Below are 23,205 nucleotides of genomic sequence, written 5' to 3' on the forward strand. Positions count from 1 at the left end.
GACCAGCAGCTTCTACAGCAAGTACACGGCTTCATCCAAACTCATCTCTACACAGAGAGAGATCCCATCCCATTTCTACACAGAATGGCTTGGAAGACATAGGGAACACCATTAGCCTTTTCTAGTTCTGGGGCTATGATTCGTTCACTCAGTCATTCACGCAGCCCATTTCAGTAGATGGATTGGCCAGCCTCCAGCATGATCCCCCATTATCCCTGCAGTCTGGAATTAATACCCTTGTGGAAGACCCTCCCACCCTGAATGAGACTGACCTAGGTAAGAAGGAAAATATCGTGGAGATAACAGAGTGTATACTCTTGAAGCTAGATCATAGAAGATCCTACAGCTTTCATCTTGCCTCCTCTTTTGGACCATTTCTCCGGGGGAGGCCAGCCATCATGTTGTGAGAACACCTGAGTGGACCCCATAGAAGATCCGCATCACAAGTAACTGAGGCCTCCTGCCAACAGCAAGCATGACTTGCTGGCTATGTGAGGGAAACAGTTTGAAAATGGAGCCTTCAGCCCCAGCCAAACCTTCAGATAAGCCCACAGCCCTGGATAATGTTTTGACTGCAATCTTGTGAGAGGTATTGAGCCAGACCCACCCAGTCAAGCCACTCCCAGATTTCTGACCCACAGAAACTGAGATGATAAGTGCTTATTGCTTTAACATGCTAAGTTTGAGGATACTTAGTTACACAACAATTAGATACTAACACAACAAATGCCTATTGGGTGCCAGGCCCTGAAATAGGCACTAGCATGCAAAAATGGACAGAGCAAATGTAGCCTCTGCCCTCCCTGAGTCTATAGTCCAGAAGCAGATTTTATGAGGAGGATGCAGTTAGCCTGGCAGGATCAAGACTAGATAGAAATTGGAATCTGATAACAATGCAGTCAAAATATTATATTCTTTAGGAAGGAAAATTAAAGCAACAACTCTCATTTTATTGTTCTGCATTGTTTGATTGCTTTGTCATAAGCACACATTGCTTTTAAAGTAATTTCTATCAAGGCGTCTTCCCATAAATACATCTTGTGGGAATTTAATTGGTACACATTTTTTTGAAAGTTTTCTTGGCAACATTCACCAAAAAAAAATCGTAAAAATGTGCACACCCTTTGACTCAGCAACTCCACTTAAATTAATTGATTATGCAGAAACATGTAGAGCCCTCTTGGCTCCCTGAGAAGCACCATGGTGGCTGGCAAGAACCAGCACCTTCACGAGAGGCAGCAGAAAGGGGGTTAGGAAGAATGTGGTTGATCCATTTTCTAAGAAAGATTGGTACCAACTAGCTAGGCTCAATATAAGAAATATTGGAAAAACACTAGTCACAAGAATTCAAGGGACCAATATCACTTCTGATGACTTCAAGGGTAGTGTTTTTGAAGTGAGCTTTGCTGGTCTACAGAACGGTGAAGTTGCATTTTGAAAATTCAAGCTAATTCCTGAGGCTGGTCAGGTCAAAAACCAACTGACTAATTTCTATGGCATGGATCTTACTCGTGACAAAATGTGCTCCATGGTCAAAAAATGGCTGATTGTGACCAAAGCTCACATTGATATCAAGAGTAGTACTGACGGTTATTTCCTTCATCTATTTTGTGTTGGTTTTACTACAAAATGCAATGATCAGATTTGGAAACCCTCTTATGCTCAGCACCAACAGGTCCTCTGAATTCGGAAGAAGACAATGGAAATCGTGACTCAAGAGGTGCAGACAAATGACTTGAAAGAAGTGGTCAGTAAACTGGTTCCAGATGGCATTGGAAAAGACATAGAAAAGGCTTGCCAGTCTATTTATCCACTCCATGATGTCTCTGTTAGAACAGTAAAAATGCCAAGGGAAAGCTCGTGGAGCTGCACAGTGAAGGGAGTAGTTCTGGAAAAGCTACTGGGGATGAGACCAGTGCTGATGTTGAACGAGCTGATGGAGATGAGCCAGCTGCCCAATAACCTATTGAAAATTCAGATATTTCATGGTGACAAATAACAAATCCTATTTGTGATTAAAAAAAAAATACGCAGAAGTGTATAAAAAGAGAGAAATAGAAGGAGGCCCACTCCACTGCTATTCGGGAGTGCAAAAAATTAGAAATGGCCTAAATATCAGCAATAGTAAGTTGGTCAAATGCCTGTTTAATCACGGGCCAAATAACCATTGGAATCTTATGTAACAATCAAAAATGATGATGTAGCTCTCCATGTATTTTCCAGGAAATACGTCGTGACATAATGCTAAGTAAGACGGGCCATACAACGGTATATATTGTATAACTCCATTTTAATAAAAAACATATATTTATGCATAAAATGATTGGAAGGCTCAACCACAACATATTAATGATGTTATGTCTAGGTAGAGGGATTATCCGTATATATATTTTTTGTTTCTCTTGGCTAGTCTGTGCTCTTTCATTTTGATTTTAAAAACATGGATTACTTCAGGAATACATAGAGTTCCAAATATATTTTCGTCAAGGTCTTTTGAATACTGATTAATTACGCTCACCTTCACAATTCTTAGGCTATTCGTCTTTCGTTAGCTTACCAGGACAGACTAGTCCCCAAACACTGATTGGCCTCTCTTCTCTCCCCTTGACTGACCCCTGGGGATTGGAGATGCCCCTGGGTCCCAGAATCAAATAGAAAATACAGATCAAGTGTTCTCAAGTACGCTCGAGCTGCCCACAAACGGCCCCCACCCCTCTACCACACCCCCACTCTCTGCAGAGAAGATCCATCCCCCCAGAGAGCCCTTGGCCCGTTCACCATCTCTGGCAAGCAACTCCCATCTCTGGTTCTAAGAACAGAGTGAACCAAGGACGCTGATTTACTGCCCACCAAGGGCCTGTGCAGAGAGCAAGCCGATGGTGTTCCCCATTTGGGGTAGCTCTTGAAGGATTTGTGGCTTCAGCAGAGGAGCTTTTAAAAGAGCATAAAGCGAGTTAAGTGATCAGGAATTTTATCCTATTGAAATGAAAGTAGGTGGGGAGGAGGCTGTACCTTTAAACTTGGCCAAGCTCCACCTCACAGTAACAGAGGTGTGACAGGCAGATGGCTGTTCTACCACTTACCTCAATCAAGCAAGAGATGTAGATGTCTATCTCTTAAGTTCACCAACAGGGCCCTGGCTCTGCCTAAGATGTCTCCCTGTTCCCAGACTGGTCTGACCCAAACCAACATCTCAGCGGCTAGTCCTCCCCCCACCACACACCCCCTCTAAATGGATCCATTCACCTATTTGCCAATAAGAGATCTGCATTAACACACTGCATGTTTGGACTTTATTCTAAAGACCAAGCGGACTTCATTTATTCCTTCTAGAGTGTTGAGTGCCTCCCACACGATGCGGATGTGGCTTGTCCTGGACCAAGCACTGGACATGGGGCCATGAACAAGACCACCTGGTCCTGTAGTTGTGGAGTTTACCTATGAGGTGGAACAGAGATGCTAAACAAGTAAGTAAACAGGGAAGACAATTTCTGATGATGATAAATGGGAAGAAATAGACTCATAAGTTGGCGAATAACTGAGACTTTGATCCAAAGCTGGGGAGAGCTTTCCAAAGAGTGACATTTGAGCCAAGCCTAAATCAAGCTAGAAGTTCATAGACCATTTTCAACCTGTTTTTCAATCATTCAGCTCAGTGGCAAACTGCTGCTGGTCCCATTCCACCTCACCTGCTCAGAGTATGTGAGGTCTTCTGGACCACCACACATCATGGGGATGCTCAGGGCCCCATCCTCCATCTCCATCACCCTCCATCTCACAAGTGTCTGAGACAATGGAAGGGGGAGTTGTTCAGAGGGGAAAGTTGTACTACGACCCAGCAAAGTCTCAGGGCCCTGCAGATTGGATGTTCAACATGTGGCATGTTGGCTGCAGATAGGAGAACTCACACTTACTCATAATCAAAACCAAACATATTACCTATGACCTGAGTTCCCTCATTAAAGGTTGTAGGATTTTGAATTTCAAAAGTCAAGATAAAACTCCACATTCTTTCATTTTCTGCAATCTCAGCTTTTCTATGAAGAAATCAATACCAAGGAACTTGCTCAAATGGTGGTAGGGAGTGGCCAAACTGGGGAGCAGGGCTACCCTGAAGCCTGACAGTAAACACCAAAATACAAAAAAAAAAAAAAATTTTTTTTCACTTAGTGTTTTAAAAATATTACCCCATCACAAATATAGAGCATCTACCAGGCACAGAGTTGGGGACCAGAAACACAAAAGGCATGTGGACAGGCCCACACTGGGGCTGGGGCAAAGGACAGAATGGGAAGCAGAATGACCTCCAATGACAGTTCCAGTCAACAGAGGGGCTCTCCAGAGCAGAGATTGCTGAATCACAATAGCCAGGCCCTGTTACCTCATCTGAAGCCAGGGCGGATCTTAAAGGTGGCACTGCTGGGGGCCATGCTCTAGGGCACTGCTCACCTCTTGGGCCAAGGGAAATCTGAAAGGCGCACCTCTGTGACTCTCGCATACCCTAAGGAGGGCAGGTAATCATATTAGAGTCAAGCCACCTGACTCTTAAGGTGAATATAGCATCGTCGAGCAGGAACTCTAAGTAGAGACCAGAAGGCACTATTAGGGTCAGGGAAGTGTACAGCATGGTGGTCAAGTGCATAGAATAGGCGCCTGGGCTCCCTGAGTCTTTTTTTTTTTTTAGATTATTTATTTATTTATTCATGAGAGACGTAGAGTGAGAGAGGCAGAGACACAGGCAGAGGGAGAAGCAGGCTCCCTGCAGGGAGCTGGATGCGGGACTCGATCCCAGAACTTTGGGATCATGACCTGAGATGAAGGCAGATGCTCAACCATTAAGCCATCCAGGTGCCCCGGGTGCCTCAGTTCTGATCCCACCTCTGCGACCCTCTAGCTGTGTAGTGTGAATGGGTCACTTCAGCTTCCCCTCTAGCGGATCAAGGATAAGAACCACAACCAACCCTATAGCTTTATTGGAAGGATTACGGAAAAGTTAATGTTCTAGAAAGCACTTAGAAAATGCCTGGCCAGCAAACACTATTAGTTAAGTGTTAGTGAGTGTCTCAGTAAAAAATGAGGAGAAAGAGCCCTCCAGGCAGAAAGCACAGCCTGGGTAATAGCCCGAAGGACAGGATCAGAATAGCACAGAATGTAACCCACATCAGTGGGCTAGAGCCAGCCAAACGGCTGGTTAATCGCATTCAACTCAAGCACTGTTTAATTTATTTTTCAGGCACGGATTTTAAGGGAAATAACATTCTCCGGCCTTGCCAAACAGCCCACCAAGATGGACTGTGTGATTTTTTTCTCTAAAATCCATCCGGATCTTACCCAGATGGACTCAAAGCCGAAAAACAACGAAAACCACCCTTCCCCACAGCCCGCTCTCGTTAAAGCTGCAATTTCTTCCAAAACGACAGATGTTGACACACACGCTTGATGCCACCCATCAGAAAGCTTGGGTGCACCCCTGCAATGCCCCCTCCCCGTCCAGGACCCTGGTCCTCTCGCTGGCCCCACCAAGGCCGGGCTGTCTGTGAACCCCGCCAGCTCCTTCCTGCCCCTCGCAAGCCCCTAGGAAATGAGTTGCTCTGTTTTCACTCCTTATCAAAGATGGAAATATTTCCCCTGCGTCTTTGTGTTTTTTTGCCTATATGAGCTGGAGCATGCTTAACTCTTATAGTTCCAAAGCACTGCCAGCCTTCTGACCCCCAGATCAAAATCATGGGGTGCAGCATCATCAGGTCACAAGAAGGGAAGGGTGGGGAGAGTAGAGGGAGGGGCAAATCAAGAGGATGCTTGGAGTGCCAACAATTCATGCTGAGAAGAATTCAGCTGCTTCCTTCCATGACTTTCAAAAGAGCTCTTTGAGGGGAGCTAGGGTGGCTCAGTCAGTTATGCAGCTGCCTCAGGTCATGGTCTCAGTGTTCTGGGACAAGCCCCAAGTCAGGCTCTCTGGTCAGTGGGGAGTCTGCTTCTCCCTCTCCCTCTCCCCACTTGGGCTCTCTCTCTTTCTCTCTCTCAAATGTATAAATAAAATATTTTTGGTGTGTCTGGGAGGCTCAGCGGTTGAGCATCTGCCTTCGGCTCAGGGCGCGTGATCCCAGGGTCCCGGATGAGTCCTGCTTTGAGCTCCCCGCAGGGAGCCTGCTTCTCCCTCTGCCTGTGTCTCTGCCTCTCTCTCTCTCTCTCTCTCTCTCTCTCTCTGTGTGTGTGTGTGTGTCTTTCATGAATAAATAAATAAAATCTTTTTTAAAAAATAAAGAAAGAAAGAAGAAACAGTTCTCAAGGAACTTCATACAGGAAACAGGAGCTCAGAGTGTGACAAGGTCAGTGGTCATTTCAGTTATGAATAGGCCCATTGCTCATCACAGTAAGGTAGCAGACTGCTCTGTGTTTATTCCGTCTCCCTCACAGGATTATGAGCTGCTTGAGGACAGGGTGTGAGCCCAGCGCGTCTTCAATTGTTTGTCCAAAATCTATGTGTTGTTCGTCTACTTCTCTGCATTTCTATCACCTGAACCACTCTCTTCTCTTGCCTGGTTGACTACAGTAGGCTTCTACATGATTTCTCAACCCCCCTTCTCAACCCTCTATAATCCAGAATGATCTTAAATGTACAAATGACCTTCTTTCACTCCTTTGTTTGAATTTCCTGTGGCTTTCCTTGGTATTAAGAATGAAATCTCAGGGAGCCTGAGTGGCTCAGTTTGTTAAGCATGTGACTCTTGGTTTTGGCTCAGGTCATGATCTCAGGGTTGTGAGATCGAGCCCTGCATCAGGCTCCATGCTTAGCATGGAGCCTGCTTAAGATTCTCTCTCTCCCTCTGTCCCTCCCAACCTTGCCTCACATGTATGTGCACTCTCTCTCTCAAGGGAAAAAAATTTAAAATCTAAACTAAAATCTATACTCTGGCCACCAGGACCCTGTGGGCCAGCCCTGCCCACTCTCCAATGTCATCTCCTACCCTCTTGGCCTTACTCCTTTTGCTCCAATCCACGGTGCTTCTTGCAATTGTTCAAAATCTTGCCTCATGGCCTTTGCACTTGCTGTTGCCTCTGCCTAGGATGTGCACTCCCAGATCTACTCATGAATGGTTCCTCTCATCACTCATGTCTAAATTCAACTGTCAGCTCCTCAGAGAATCCTCCTGTGATGATCATTTCTGGACTAAAATCTCCCCTTTATTTTGTATCATACTACTCTATGCATAATGTGCTTATCATCAGCCCCTTTCCCAAACCAACACGTAAGTTCCTTAAGGACAGAGACCTTCTCTGTTGTGATTACCACTGAATCCCCAGAGCCTCGTCCAGTGCCCGGCACATAGTAGGTCCACAAACTGTTTGTTGAATGAAATCACAGATGAAGGATTGAGAACTCCTTGAAAATAGATCCCATATATTCTCCTTTGGATCGAAAGAGCCCAAAACAGTGCCTCATATCCAGTAGGTGCCAAATTAGAGCACATCCCTCCCCTTTAAGGGCACAACATGAAAATGACACAAATCACTTCTGCTCGTACCTCCATCAGCCAGCACTTTGTCACATTTGGCCACATTTAAGTGCAAAGGAATCTGGGAAATATATTGTTATGCCGAGTTGCCATATGTCCAGGGAAAGATTCCATGACTATCATGAAATGGAGGAATCAAATAACTAAGACTCTCTGCTACCAGTAGCAAGGATTTTCAAAATAATACAAATAATAATCATAACAATCACCATTGTTTAGTCTTGTGCTGGACACAGTCCTTTTTATCCTTGCAACGAGCTCCTGTGGTGGATGCTATTGTTGTCCTCGGTCTGCAGGAAAGTGAACTGAGGCTCCAAAAAGCATGGGCGACTCACCCATAATTGCACAGTTGGAAAGTGGGAAAAGCTGAATTGGACCGATTTGGCAAAGAAGCTGTCCGTAACCCAGAGAGATGGAATGTTATCACCCTCTAAGCACTGGGGAGCCACTGAAGATTTAGAACAAGGGAAAAAACTTCTAATAACTGTCCCTGAGCTGAGGGTGGTGTGTGCATTATCTCATTTCAACCTCGGTGCTATTAATCTCCCAGTTTGACTGCGTCTGTTTTGTTTTCTGCTATATTTCCAGGGTCCAGAATGGTGAGCACACACACAGATGCTCCGTAGACATTTGTTGACTGTTGAAAAATTGCATTGGCAATTAAGTTACTTCATGTGCCACGACGATGTCATTATGGTCTGTCTCCCTCACTAGACTGCAGATTCCGTTTAGGGATTCCATCGAGGGCAGGGCATGAGTCATACCCAGGCTGCAAAGCACTCCCTCCCATCCTGGGTCAGCGCCTGGAACACAGTAAGTGCTCACTAAATGCCTATTAAATGAAAGAGTGATCATCCTTGTCAAGGAGAAGTGAGGTCAAGAGAAACATCTTTAAAATACTGTCAAGGATGAATCCTTTTCTCAAATTGGAAACAAAGTCAAAATGAAGAATTCAGGTGCCAACGATCCACAGAGCCTCTTCCTGCTGGGCTCCAAACTCACTCTGGATCCTGTTCAGAACCGATGGAACACCACTGGCTGGGGAAGCTGCATAGAGCGTGAGGTGTCTTGGGTACCAAACAATGTCATGTGGATTCTGATGAGCTGGGTGCAAATGAATCTGAAGTGCACTAATTAAAACCCTATGGAACACGATCTGGCTTTGGAATGGAGGAGTTAGTTTGTGTCCTTGAAACAAACCACTTCTTAAACTACCTTAAGGCATGTTCTCAAGATCACCCCGTGCTGAGGCTGCTCTGACAGCACGCACCTCCTGATAAGTCTTGGGCTTGGGGTTGGCCACTTGAACTAAGCCGTAGGGCTACTCCTTTGCATCTTTAAAAGACTCTAACAGCCGATGTCCCAGTACAGCAGCAATGAAACAGTGAAGTCTAGACCACCAAAGCTTTGGGAACAAATCACTCCTCGACAGAGACAAGCCAAACCACTGAGCCAGGAAGGCCAAACTCTGCACTTGGCAAAATAAAGTTGGTTTAAAAAAAAAAGATTTTATTTATTTATGAGAGACACAGAGAGAGGCAGAGACATAGGCAGAGGGAGAAGCAGGCTCCATGCAGGGAGCCCAATATGGGACTCAATCCCAGGACACAGGGATCACAATCTGAGCCCAAGACAGACACTCAATCACAGAGCCACCCAGGCATCCTGGCAAAATCAAGTTTTAAAGTGGATATCATGACTTAGTCAGGCTGGGACTTGATGACTTCTGGAGGAGAACCCTGGAAATCAGTAGAGTGGCCATCATCAACGATGGTCAGCCACGCACATTTCCACCCTGCATTGTTCCAGATAGAAGAAATCATCATTTGCAATAAATACCCCCCAGAAACTCTATGTTCCTGCCTGTGCATCCCTCTCTGCTTTTCCTGCAAATAAATGTAAAATAAAGACTAACTGGAGAATCTTTGTTGTACACATACAATTCCTTTTGCACCTGCTGTTTCCCCCTACTTGCTTTCTTGCCTTTCTTTCCTTGAATCCAAGAGGGTCTTTCTAGCCCTGAATTCTTAGCAGCCACTGTTCCCTCTGCTACCAATCGTTTTCCCTCCAATTTTGCACAAAACCTGAGGTTTCTTCAGGTCTCCACCCAAATGTCCCTTTGCCCCTGGAGGACTTCCCTCTACCCTTTCCCTTCCTGGCTCTCATGTTTTCCATAACATTCACCACTATGGGTAATAATAGATTTCTCTTTTTGACTTGTTTAATACTTCACTCTCCTACTTATCTGTAAGCTCCTTGGGGAGGCGGCATGTGTGTTTTATTCATCAGTGTAGACCCCTCTACCTCAACCACTCACTTTCCACTTAGAAGTCCAGACTCTGCCAGAGAGAGGCTGGAATCTGGAGCCTTCGGAGGAAGACACAGAGACCCAGCCAATGCTGATGGAGCCAAGAGTCATCCATCACTCTCCTACCTGCGACAGCTGGATGGATTAATAATCCTAGTTGGGCTGAAACTAACTGGTAGACCTGTCTGGCTCAAACACTCCCTCTGCTTATGCAGGAATTCCTGTGGTGGCATGGGCTGGAGTTGTCCACCTCATCCTTCAAGCCCTGCTCAGACCCCATGTCCTGCATAACACCTTTCTTTCTCTCCCCAGGATGAAGTATGTGCTCCTACCTCGGATTTCCCAGGGTAAATCCTGTCTATGCCCTACATTGGCCATGAATCATGCATGGGTTTGAGTGACCCTACCAATCTTGTCTTGAACTCTTCCTTAATTCTCTTTTTGCTTAACTTTGAATATCCATTCATTCTTTTACCTTCTAATAGTCACTCATTGTCTAGTTGAGGGATCTGATCAAAAATATATCTGATCCCATTCCTCTTCTACTCAAAACCTCTGGGGGCTTCCAACTCACTCAGAGTAAAATCCAGAGTCCTAATCACAATCCTCAGCCTCCATGAGAGCTACTTCATACTGGCATCTCCTCCGTGGCTCCCACCTTCTTCACAATCCTTCCCTCCACTCCAGGAATACTAGCCTTTACTACTCCTCCAGCATGCAAACCATGCTCCTGCCCCAGGGCCTTTGTACTTTCTGTTTGCTCTGCCTGGTATGATCTGCTCCAGATAACTTGGTGGTTCATTCACTTCATTCATTCAGATCTTTGCTCAAATTTGCCTTCTTAAGAAACTGCCCTTGACCCTACCTTGTCACTCTCGATTTTTCTTGCTCTTCTTTTCTCTCTGTTTTCCATAACTACTGATTTCTTATGGACTTAACTTGTTTCTTTACTGTGGAGGAAGGAAAGAACAGTTACTGGAGGTAAGTCAGCCATCTAACACAGACATTAGTCAAAGGAAAATGAAGGTGCTGCTAGCTAAAGAAGAAGGTAGACACTCAAATCAACATAGTCCACTAATAGCACCTGCCATGTTCAAAGTGCTCTGGGTTTGTGTTTTCATATAAGACACTCTTATTATTAAATTAATTAAGTAAGGGAACTGTTATGGACTGCGTATGCCTTCCCCCTCCCCCACAAATGGCACTGCTCTCTAACCCAACCTCCTTTCCCAGATCTTTGCAGCTTTGTCTGGACTGTCGAAGTGCCTTGTGATTTCTGGGAAATCAGTGGCCTTGGGACCCAAGATAAAGCCATGAGAGCCTCTCCCTCCCAAAACCTGAACCATGAATGTAGGCCAACATCAGAGATATTGTAGGTTTGGTTCCAGGCCACAACAATAAAGCAAATCACAATAAAGTGAGTCAAGTGAATTTTTTGGTTTCCCAATGCGTATAAAAGTCATGTTTATACTGTATCTATTAAGTGTGTGATAGCATTTTGCCTGAAAAACAAAAGACACAACTTTAATTAAAAAATACTTTCTTGTTAAAAAATGCTAACCTTCATCTGAGCCTTCAGTGAGTCATAATCACCGATCACTGATCACCATGCCAAATATGATGATAATGAAAAAGTTTGAAATATTGCAAGAATTGTCCAAATGTGACACAGAGATTCAAAGCTACCAAATGCTGTCGGAAACATGGCGCCACTAGACTCGCTTGATGCAGGGTCGCCACAAACCTTCAATTTGTAACAAACGCGTGATCTGCAAAGCTCCATAAAGCAAGCACGATTAAACGAGGTCATGCTGTATGTGCAGGAGACACATACGGAAAGCAGTTGGAATCAATTCATCTCAAAGGCTATACCCTCAGGATACCTCCTTATTAGTTCTTGCTCTCTAGATATTGGAAGCTTCCTGCTTTCTGTTTGTTCTCCATATGTTGTTCAGTTTTTCTTTCAAATCACTGGAATAACCTGTGTCCTTGCAATAAATTGTTTAGGTTAGCCCGAGTCACTGAATGATGGAGCGCTCCTTATGTACTTACTCATTTGCTATCATTCAAGCTGCTGCTACAGATCCTAAATATTTCCTGGTCAGTTTCTACTCTGGAAGATGAAGCCACCCAGCCAGGGAGTCTGATGAGAGAAGGGATTTAATATAGGTCAGTAGTTATAGAGGTGTTGGAAGAGCAGTAAGGTCAAACAGGCCTGGAAGACAACTCTGAGATCAGCAAGAGTGGGAAGCCACTTCAGCTCCAGGAGACAATGAGGGAGGAGATGGTGTCACCAGAGCCCAGTAGCTGGGGCTGCCCTGGCAGGGAGTTAGGACCTTGAAGGGACTGAGAAAGCTAGAGCCATGTAGGAAATACAGTCACTGCCCAGGGAGGCCCCTCGAGTCAGAGAGAGCAGAGTGGAGCGTGGGAGAATGAGCTTAGCCTCTCTGACCATCCCTTCCTCCAATACACTAGTGTCCCTCCCACAAGAGGCTCCCCCATTGGCTGAACATAGCCAGAGGCGGGGGACACTGGAAACAGTAGTTTGCAGTAGTCAGCCATCTGCTATCAGAAGTGACTGGCCACCTAAGGCGTGAGTGGTCCCCTGTATGATCTGACTTCCTTAACACCCTTGTTGGCTTCCAACATGGCGTCCAAAGGAGCAAACTCAGTGGAGGAAAGAAACAGACACGTTCTGCCATTGTGCTGCCCGGCACACCCTGCCTTCCACCAGAGTCTCAATGTGGGTATTTTACAGTCTTCAGTCTGGGCGAATGGTCTGGCCACCACTCCCCTCCTTCCACTCCCATAAAGTGCACCAGCCCTGCTGGTAACCAAAGGCCTGGCGTTGGCTGTGACCCAAATAACTGGAGGAGACTCAAGTCCACTCAGAGCTCTGGGCAGTGCCAGGGCAGCAGAAACCAAGGCCTGTTCCCGTCTCGGGTTTGATGAATTTTCTAACAGTTACTTCTACCCTGAGAATTAAAAACTAATGTTTGTGCAGCCCGGCCCATTAGCGTGCTTCGTTGGTGACGGAGCTCCCTCCACCTCTCCGCCGCAGGCCTGCCTTCCCGAGTTCCAGCCAGAGCTCTTGCTAACATGCTCTCTGAAAGTCATTTTTGGACCTGAAATGAGGAAGTGGGGCCAAAGCTCACTTTGTGGAAAGATTTTATTTCCATCTGAGTCCACTTCAAGGAACAGCGAGGGATTAGTTTTGTTAGCTTTTTACCTCCAAAAAAAAAAAAAATTGCTGGGACTTCTCGAAGCAGATTTATGGAACTGCTCAGCAATCACATTTCAAACTATGGAGACCAGGAGCCCTTTCTTGGGGATGACTCCAAATTGGCTGGCACCATGAAATATAGGCTAAATGGAAAACATTCAGCAAGGCTGGCTTGGGGCGATCTATTCCGAGGCAGGTCTACAGAACTTGGTGCAGGGCCACTGGGGCCCAGCTACTTCCCCAGATGCTGGGCAAAGACAATCCAAGGAGATCACTCGAACTCAGCTAATAAGCAGGTACGAGAAGGAAAGTGAGGATTGAGGGATGTCCCTCCAGTTCTGTTCCTGAGGCCAGTGGCTCCCAAACTTGAGGGCGCACTCAGTGCTCTGGGCGTCCTGTTAGAATGCAGATGCTCATTCAGCAGATGTGGGCTGAGCTCTGATGTTCTGCGTGCCCAACAGGCCCAGATGCTGTGACTGCTGGCGCTGCTGGGCCAGGAAGCACACTTGGAACAGCAGGGACCTAGATTGTGGTGTACAGAGTGGGGTGTGTGGAATCATCCTCTGGGATTGAGGGGGAGCACGTCAGAACTTCTGCTAATACTCACTCCTCTCATTTCTGATCTTTGCACATAGAGTATTTATAATAGATTTAACTGAATAGTACACGGATATGTGTATGTGTATGTATATGATATCTATGTGGATATGTACGGATATATATTTATATATAGTATATGGAATATATAGAGATATATATACATCTATATCTGCTCAAGGCTCTTTTTTACTTATGACTTAAAAATAACCTCATTGGCTTTAGGTACCTTGGCTCGGCCAGTCTCCCCCAAATTCTCATCTGACGGGTTCCAAAGAAAACTTCACCAGCGCCCAGGGAAGCCAGAACACGTGCTTTGTCAACAGTGGGGCCAATGGAGATGTCCCCTGGGTGTGTTTTTCCGGAACTGTTGTGTCTGAGACCTTGGCTATATATATATATATATATATATTCATTCCATCCTCACTTTTTTAGATGGATGGGAATATATAATTAAAAGTGTAAGTTTGGAGACCTCTGACAAAATCCACAGACTGTACTTCTTCAGACTTTCAGAGAGAAGCTTTCTCTCTCTCTTAAAAAACTGGGCTTCCTGCATGGAGCCTGCTTCTCCCTCGGCCTATGTCTCTTAAGAAGAGAAAGAGAGAGAGAGCACGTAGGGGTGGGAGAGGCACAGAGACAGAGAGAGAGAGAGAGAGAGAGAATTTTAAGCAGGCTCCATACCCAGCATGCAACCCAACAGAGGGCTCAATCCCACAACCCTGAGATCATGACCTAAGCCAAAATCAAGAGTTGACTTAACCAACCAAGCCAACCCGGCGCCCTGAGAGAATCTTTATGGTATACAAGCACCTTCTTCAAGTTTGTCCTGTAATCCAAAGCCACTTTTATATGAATGGGACCTACTCATTGAGCATTCATTATATGCCAGACACTGTGCTAGGCATTTTACCCTGTCAGGCAAAGAGTATCATGCTTATTTTACAGATAAAGAAACTGGGGTACAGACAGGGGAAGTGACTCACCCCTGTTGCCTTATCTACCCACCAACAGAGATTCAAACAATGTGGATGCAAACAACTTGAACAGAGATTCACCAGTTTGATTCCAACAGACCAAATACGAGCTAAGGCAATAAGCCGTCCTTCCCAGTGGGCCATTGTTAAGCAGGGGTGCTGCAAGATCCGGCAACGCGGTGCCTGAGCACAGACTTCCTGACCTCTATCATTCCAACTAAACAGCTGGAGGCCCGGGCTTCCCACACCCACAGCGGCTTCTCGGGGACACACGGGCAGAGCTCACAGAGCCGCTGTGCACTGAGCTTCGCCATCTCTCGTGGCTATCTCAAGGTCTCTGAGAGATGAAAGCCATGTGCAGTCTGTGCTTAGGATTTTGAGTTCCTGTCTTGTCTGTTTTCTTTTGGAAATAAATTCCTCTTTTCCTATAAGAACTTGCTCTGTGGCAGACACCAGGCTCAACTTTTTATGTGCATTATCTCAGTTCATGCCCACAGAAACAATGAGAAGATGCAATTACCATGAATTGGTCAATAAATTGAGACTTTGACAGGTAAGTTGCATGCCAGGGGTTGGGGGGGTGCAGTTTTAGTGCCAGCATTGATTCTAGGCAGATTTAATTCAAAACCTGGGTTTTGGGGGCACCTGGGTGGCTCAATGGTTGAGCGTCTGCCTTTGGCTCAGGTTGTGATCCTGGAGTCCTGGGCTCAAGTCCCATATCGGGCTCCCCGCAGGGGAGTGTGTCACAACCAGTGAGGGGTGTGTCTCTCGTGAATAAATAAATAAAATCTTAAAAAAAAAAAAAAAAAGCTCGAGTTTTGAAGCTATATGGGTTCTGTCTTGCCCGTTGGATTCTGAGCCCTTCCTTGGTCCTACACTATACATCGTTGATGCTAATAGGTTCATTTTTCTGATGCCCAGCCAGGTTAGAGGAAAGAGAAAGGACCCATCATACCTCACACCTCAACTCTGCATACTTACCTGGGACTCAGGCAGGTGCCGGCCCAGGTCTCAGACACAACACTTGCAAGAAAACTACCCCGGGGACGTCTCTGTTGGCTCTGCTGTTGACAAAGCAGGTGTTTTGGCTTCCCTGAGCACTGGTGAAGTTTTCTTTGGAACTCGTCAGATGTGAATTTGGGAGAGACTGGTGGAGCCAAGGTGCCTAAAGCCGGTGAGGTTATTTTTAAGTCATAAGTCAAAAAGAGCCTTGAGCAGAAATGTTCTCACCTGCCACAGAATTGAGCTTGGGTGTCTTCCTCTGCTGATGGTGCCCAAGGGAGACTCTGGGGCTGCTCAGACATGGAAGGGTGTGCATGAGTGTGTGTGCGTGAATGAACATGGTTGCGTGTGTGAGTGTGAACACATTTGAGTGTGCAGATGAGAGAGTGTGTGCTTAAAGGTGAGTTTTGTTGGGACGCCTGGGTGACTCAGTGGTTGAGTATCTGCCTTTGGCTCAGGCCATGATCCTGGGGTCCTGGGATCGAGTTCCACATCGGGCTCCCCACAGGAAGCCTGCTTCTCCCTCTGCCTATGGCTCTGCCTCTCTCTGTGTTTCCCTCATGAATAAATAAGTAACAACTTTAAGAAAAAAAAAAAAAGCTGAGCCTGTTGGCAGATTCAGATTCACAATTTGGGGTAAAAGAGGCAACAGTTCTCCTCTGCACCCTTAGGAAATGTTACTGATCTCCTACGCACACTTGAACGTGTGACACCCTCTTCTGGGAATGTCCTAAGGCATATGAGCTAACCATGACAACTATGGTCACAGCTCTATTTGTATTCAAACCAGAGAGGAGATAGCATCATGTCAAGCATTAACACCAGGATTAAAGTTGGATGACCCTGGGTTGGAATCCCAACTATCCCACTCCCTCAGCTGTGACAGTGGGTAAGTCACCTATCCATCTGCCCATCTACAGGGTGGCTATAGAACCCGCTTCATCAGGTTGTTGCAGGGATTAAACAAGATAATGTCATAAAGCGCCCTATAAGGTGCCTGTCATATAGTAAACATGCACTGAAGGCTGGTGTTGAAAATAATAACAATGAATCTGGGCAGTGTAAAGGAGTAGAAAATGTTCTAGGATCGTGGTGGAGCAGGGACAGGAGACAGAACATCTACCTGGAGAGAGAAGCTGCCAGAGAAGGGGAAGGGAAGTCCCCAGGCAGGATGGGTTGGGACTCTGTAGCAGTCAGCGTTCCGATGACATTCCCAGGCAGGAAACACTCATATGGGGCAACGGACAGTTTACCAAAGGGGTTATTTATAAAGATGAGGCAGGATTAAGGAAACCAGTGGGGGGTGGAAAGCACCCAGGGACTAGTGACATCGGGAAGCTGTCACTATCACCAGTCCTGAAGGAGCAAAAGGAGGGAATATCATAGCCCAAAGAGAAATCAAGAAAAGGGGACGTCTCTTGATGAACGCTGGGGCTTTGGTCCAGACACCGCCAGTCTTAGACCACCTCACCAGGAAGGAGCCCGGGGAAGAAAGACCCCGACTGCATGGCCCACCATCCCTTGCATCTCCTACTGGTGTCTCCCATTGTCTGAATCCAGCCAGAAGCCAGAGACAAGGAGTCCACTGATGGAGTCTGTGCAGCTCAGCTGCTTAGGGGGAGCATGGTAGAGAGTTGACTCCTGCCATATAGACCTAGCCGAATAACATATCCAGTTGAATTGCATTCTGCCCTTAGTCAAAGAAACCTAGAATAAGCAATATAGAGATTTATCTTGTCTCATATAAAAATACTCCAGGGGCAGCTAGGGCCACCAGGTCATGTTAGCACAAGGACCACCACTTGCAGCATAATCCGTGAGTTGCACCCCTCCTGGAGCTAAGCAACCAGGGCTAATGGGTGACCCTGTGACATCACCAGTCCCTCTGGCTCGTGTCTTTCTGCTCTCCGATCCTTGGCACTATTTTTCATCCTCACAGTTGCAGCCATGATCACAGGTGGCCACTGCAGCTCTGCCATCATAGCAGGAAGAGGGAGAAAAGAAAGATGGTCAAGAAAGAAGGACAAGAACTCTCTGGAAGCTCCCCTCAATAACTGCTGCTTATATGTATCTCATTTAACACTCCTATCTGCATGGAGTGCTTCCAACTACCATTTCTTTTCGAAGCAACGTAATGCTACTTCCAGAAACAAGAAGACTTTTCCTAGAGAATAAAAAGAAAATGGTTATCAGCCCTGCCTCAGTTAAGCACTGATTGGGAGTCAGAAGACCTGGGTTCTAGTCTCCACATGGACCCTAGCTGGCTAGGCCATCTTGGGCAGCGTACTGTTGATTCTATGGATCCCATGACAGGTTCCTTCCTCATGCTGATGTACCTCATGCCCGACTACTTTAGGTCCTGGCACACTCCTAGGCAGTTTGGTTTCACTACTGGCCATCCCCTTCATGTGGCAGGATGGAAGAAGGGTAATGAAGCATATGCCTTCAGTCTTCTCTGGCAACAGGCAATATCATTGAATGCTTACAGCCAGTTAGCAACAGACAGATCTGCATCTGCACGCAGGTGCCATCATTATTAGCTGCGTAGCCTTTGGCAAGTCTATTCGATTTCTCTGCACCTCAGTTTCCTCTTCCATAAAGTGAGACTGACAAAATTCTCGCCTCGTAGAGCTGTGGGGGAATGGAATGTGTAAAATTCTTAGTACGTGACAAGAACACATGAAATGATAGCTCTGAGTGTTATAGAGCATCCATCCCTCCTCCTTGCCAGGAACATGTGTGGCTGGCAGATCTTCAGCCTGAGAACAGCAGTAAGAAAGAAGGGGATCCCCTTACTGGCTAACAGGATGCTGGAAAGTGTGAACAGCTGCTGTAGCCAGTAGGCTGTGAGGCTCCTCACGCGCCGTTGGATAAGTGATGGAGAGTGAGCAATTTCTGACCTGGAACGTGAAGCCTGCATGTTGAAATGTCCCCAAATGCTCTGAAGAATGTAAATGCATGTTTGTTACAGAAACATTTTCCAAGTTTTTTTTTTTTTTTAACTACAGGATTTGTCAGAGCCTTTCATATGCTAATGCTATTTCCACCTCTTCCATGGGAAGGGGAGGGGGAAGTATCACATACAGTATGCCAGATGTATTTGCCTAACAAACCCCTTTTTCTAATAGTAGCAATGAAAGCAATAACAGTAATAGCAATAGATATTTATCTACTTACAATGTGTTAGATCTTATGCTAAATGTTCCACATTATGTAGCAGTCAGCTCATATTGGGATGATGTTGCATAATGAACAACCCCCCACCCCCAAATCTGGCTTACACAAATAACATTCTTTCTCACTTACTGGCCTGTGGTGAGCTCCTGTCCTTTGCTTCAGGCTGTGGGTTGAATTCAATTCTGTTCTTTGTGTCTATAACTCTGGGACCCCAGTTAAAGCTTCATCAACTACCCAAGGGTTGCTATTCTCATGGTTCCAGGCAGGAGCAAATAAGAAGAAATCAAAACTGTATATAAACCTATACATGAGGTCTCGGATAGAGCACATGTTACCTCCTTTGGCCAAAGTAAGCCACGTGGCTAGACCCATAGTCAAGGGAATAAGGATGTATATCCCCAAAACGGTAAACCACAGCAAGGGTGGAGAAGAAGGAAGGATTCTAAGCAAACAATACAGTCAATAACTACTGTCTGTGTGCACTGCCTCATCTAATTCTCACGACAGCTGTGGGCAATATTTATATCATTTGATAGGTTGAAAACATTCAAAACGAGTAATCATTTGACAAGAAGGAAGAAAGACAAAAAACTAAAGCTTAGAGGTTAAACAGCTTGTTGGAGGTCATACAGTCCTTGATGCCAGATGTAGGACTTGAACTATCTGAGTCCTGACCCTGGCTCTTAACCTTTGGGCTAGCTATAGAAATTTCATTTGACTCTAATGTTCCTTAATTTCACATTTCCTGTAGTACATCTGCCACATTCACACATATTCATTTTCAATGCAATGAAATGTTTTATGATGCTGGGGCCCAGAAGCTCACCTATAAGCTGGCCGTATTTATGTAAATACTTATATTATAAATATTACATGAGCCCTGTTCTTAATTTACTACAAAAGCCAACATTGTCATCCTTAGAACTTTGTCTCCCACAGGGAGAAATTGCACTCAGTGATGAAACAAGGAAATGGGAATTTATGGATGCAGTAGATACCGTAAGGAGTTAACCCAGATGCTCTCAGCACACATTCTTCCCATGTATTCAGATGGATTCCTAGCACCAGCATTTGCAATTCCACCTAAGAGCTTCCCCTGGCCTTGGCTCACAGGGTGGACCGGCAGTTGTAGGAGGTGGAACCTCCTGAGGTAGCCCTCAGAGAGTGACAGATGGGATTTGGAGGGTACATACTCCAACTTTTGTCCTCAGGTGGACAACTGCACAGCACATTCTGTTTTGTCTCTCAGATGTTCTCAGGAGGACTGAGCCTCAGTTTCCCCAGCAGTAACCTGCTCATTAACACATTTCATACTGGCTACTTTCTTACCAATTTCTCAACACCCTCACTGGTGCTTACCAGTGGGACCACCTCCAAAAGCAGAACAAAACAAACAAACAAAAAACTGGTACTCAGATTCTTATCTACTTCTGGGGGAGACTACACATAAGGCAAAAGATGAATATTAGTAACAAAAAAAGATAGTTTGCACTCTCTTCCTACTTGGTAACTGCTTGCATTTTTTCATGCATTTATTATGAAAACTTTTACTCTTTTCAGGAAGGGATCCCAGAGACTCTGCTACAAGTGACAAACACTCTCAAGAGAAAAATGCACATTCACACCCAACACACCTTCCAGAGCTCTGTGAGCCCCAGGTGGATGCATTCGATCTGGAGGCAAGGAAAGAAGAAGTCCCAGCCAACCCTGGAGGATGACAAAAATGCCCGGAGATCCAGCTCTGCAGGAAGCGGGTGGAAACCAAATGCTGAGCTCAGGCTCCCTTCGTCTCCGGCTTAGCTGGGTTTGAGAACCTCATCCTTCACAGCTCCAAAAACTAGACTAAGCAAAACCCAGGCGAGAACCCACTGTCGGAAATTCCTCCTTCTGTGCCGGGGAGGGCGCTCACGGTTGTTTAAGTTGCTTATCTGCTGGCCCCGGGTTCACCCCTTCCACAGATCCCTGACGCCTTGCCTTCCACGGCGTCACTGCTGACTTCAAAGGCTTCTCCACCCTTGGAAGGGACCAGGGGCTTGGGGTGGGGGGGCGGGAGCGGCAAGCAGGGCTCCGGCCTCTGGCTCTTGGCAAGGAAGGAGAGCCCCATTGCAGAGGCCAGAATTTCTCCTGCTAGCAAGGGAACCAGCACCTCAGGATCAGCCCAACACACAACCACCCCTTGCCACGAGGCCAGACAGGCCTTTCTCCTCCAGGGTGGATCCCCCTGTCCCACCTTCGTTATCCCAGCCTGGGAGTCTGACACAACATGGGGACTTTGAGAGCAGCCAGCCCAGCTGGAACTGGAATCCAGGGCTCAGTGGAAGTAAAGAAAGACTTTACTTCCCCAGTTCTGACTGTGCTTATCTGTAACAGAAGAAAAAAATCACTATCTTTCCAACCAGGATGTTTTTGTTTTTTGTTTTGAGGGTATTTTTAAAAGATTTTATTTATTTTTATTTATTTATTCATGAGAGACACACAGAGAGAGGTGGAGACATAGGCAGAGGGAGAAACAAGCTCCCTGTGGAGAGCCCCATGCAGGACTTGATCCCAGGACCCCGGGATCACAATCTGAGCCAAAGGCAGATACTCAACAACTGAGCCACCCAGGTGCCCTCCAACTGGGATGTTTTAAGGAGCAAACAGGAAAATGAAAATCAAGCACCCATAAGCACACAGCACATAGTAGGTACTCCAATGACTGCAAACTCTGCAGCTTCTCTTATGACTGCATCCCCCACAGCCCCTTGGCTCATTTTGCTCACTAACCTTGATTCCATTTTTATGTTTTCCTCTTTTTTTTTCCAAACCAGAGTAGATAATTCATCTTAATCCCTCCGAAGTCTTTACTCACTGGAAATACTCTCCTGGGGTTTTTGCAGGACCATGCTACCACCTGGAATGATCCCAGTGGCTCCTATGTGAAGGCAGTAAGATCTTTCTTTATGAAAAAGACAGCCCGGGACAAAAAAAAAACAGTGGAAGCATTTTAGATGCTCGGTCCACCCAGAACAATATCCTTCTATTGAGGCTGCATCGTAAATATCTTACTGGCTTATCCTCTGCTAGGAAATTGTGTGCAGAGCCAAGAGATTGCTTTCTGCCCCCTTATTTATGGGGAAGACTTAAAAACCCACTCTTTGGGTCTCTAAAGCCCATTATTGACATGGAAGCTGGGCGGATTTGTCTGAAGCAAGTCACCTTACCATTTAGTACCTTGGTGTCCTCCCCTGGAATTACCACTAATAATATGACTATTAGTACCATTAATAATAATCCTGAGAGTAACAACAAATCCCAGTCACTGGTGCTCTAGGAGCAATGCTGAGTGTCTTGGCTCATTCATGTCTTCAATAACCCCATGAGATGTGGGTCTTCATCATCATCCCAATTTCTCAGATGAGGAAACAGGTCTAGACAGGTGGCATAAATGTAATCGAGGTTCTATGGTAGTAAAGGGTTTGAACTTTGGTCAATGGAATGCAAAACCTTAATCACCCCCCAACAAACTACCACTCAGAGCTATTTCCATAGTGAGAGAGAATCCAGTAAGAAAAACTCATAGAGCAGGACCAGCACAACTGGGCTGGATAGTGTTTGTCTTTTCCTTCTATCATTTTTTTTATAAGATCCGATTACCCTAGTAACTACCAGCCCCCGCAGCCCAAACAGGCGGTAACCAGGACTCAATACATGTTATCGTCAGCCTCACCCAAGAACTAATAATCCAGCATCTGCGCCTTTCTATGACCTTCCAGGCCCTTGGAGCTATGAGCAAGCTCATTCCTCTATAAAATACAGAGAAGTCAAATTGGTTTGAAAGCAGCTGTCTTCATTATCTGGAGGCAAGGAAAAGCTTATGGTAGCCCTCTTGGGATCCAGCCTGGGTTGGCCACCCTCTGTGAAAGACACTGAGGGTGAGCAGTGGGTGAGGTAATCCTCCTCCTCCCAGCAGTGAGTGGGCACAGGGTGCCTCCAACCTTGGCTCTAGTGCTGATGTGGCTCTAAGGTCCTCTGGGAAGCGACAGCCTGGCCTCTGGAAGAACCAGCTGACAGAGCTTCAAATGTCCAGCTAGAAAGAACTCCGCAGAGCCCTTACTGGGTAGATCCAATTCTTTGTGCTCTTGGGCTGGTTAGTAAAGCCTCTACCCTTAGTCAGCTCAGCTGGGGGCCAGGAGCCTGATTCCTTCATCTTTCTCTCCTACAAGAAAGACATGGAAAATGGGTGGCCTTGCAGCCAGAAGTCTCCACTAGACCTTGACATACATGCCTCCTTTCAACCATCCAATCTCAACCCACTTGTGACCTTGCCTGACCATCGACAGAGAGTAGGTTCTGTTACATTGCCCAATTGATTTCCTTCGCACTAGGAGAAATTACCGTCTATGTTTCTAGAGTCTAGAACAA

The 23,205-nt window shown here is 46.0% G+C and overlaps 1 pseudogene; it reads left to right on the forward strand.

Moving 5' to 3' along the window:
• The first annotated feature begins 398 nt into the window (after positions 1-398).
• LOC144299627 (small ribosomal subunit protein eS1 pseudogene) lies at positions 399-1,962 on the forward strand (annotated as a pseudogene).
• Positions 1,963-23,205: the final 21,243 nt, after the last annotated feature.

The sequence above is a fragment of the Canis aureus genome, chromosome 27 (assembly GCF_053574225.1).
Source record: "Canis aureus isolate CA01 chromosome 27, VMU_Caureus_v.1.0, whole genome shotgun sequence".
Taxonomy (NCBI): domain Eukaryota; kingdom Metazoa; phylum Chordata; class Mammalia; order Carnivora; family Canidae; genus Canis; species Canis aureus.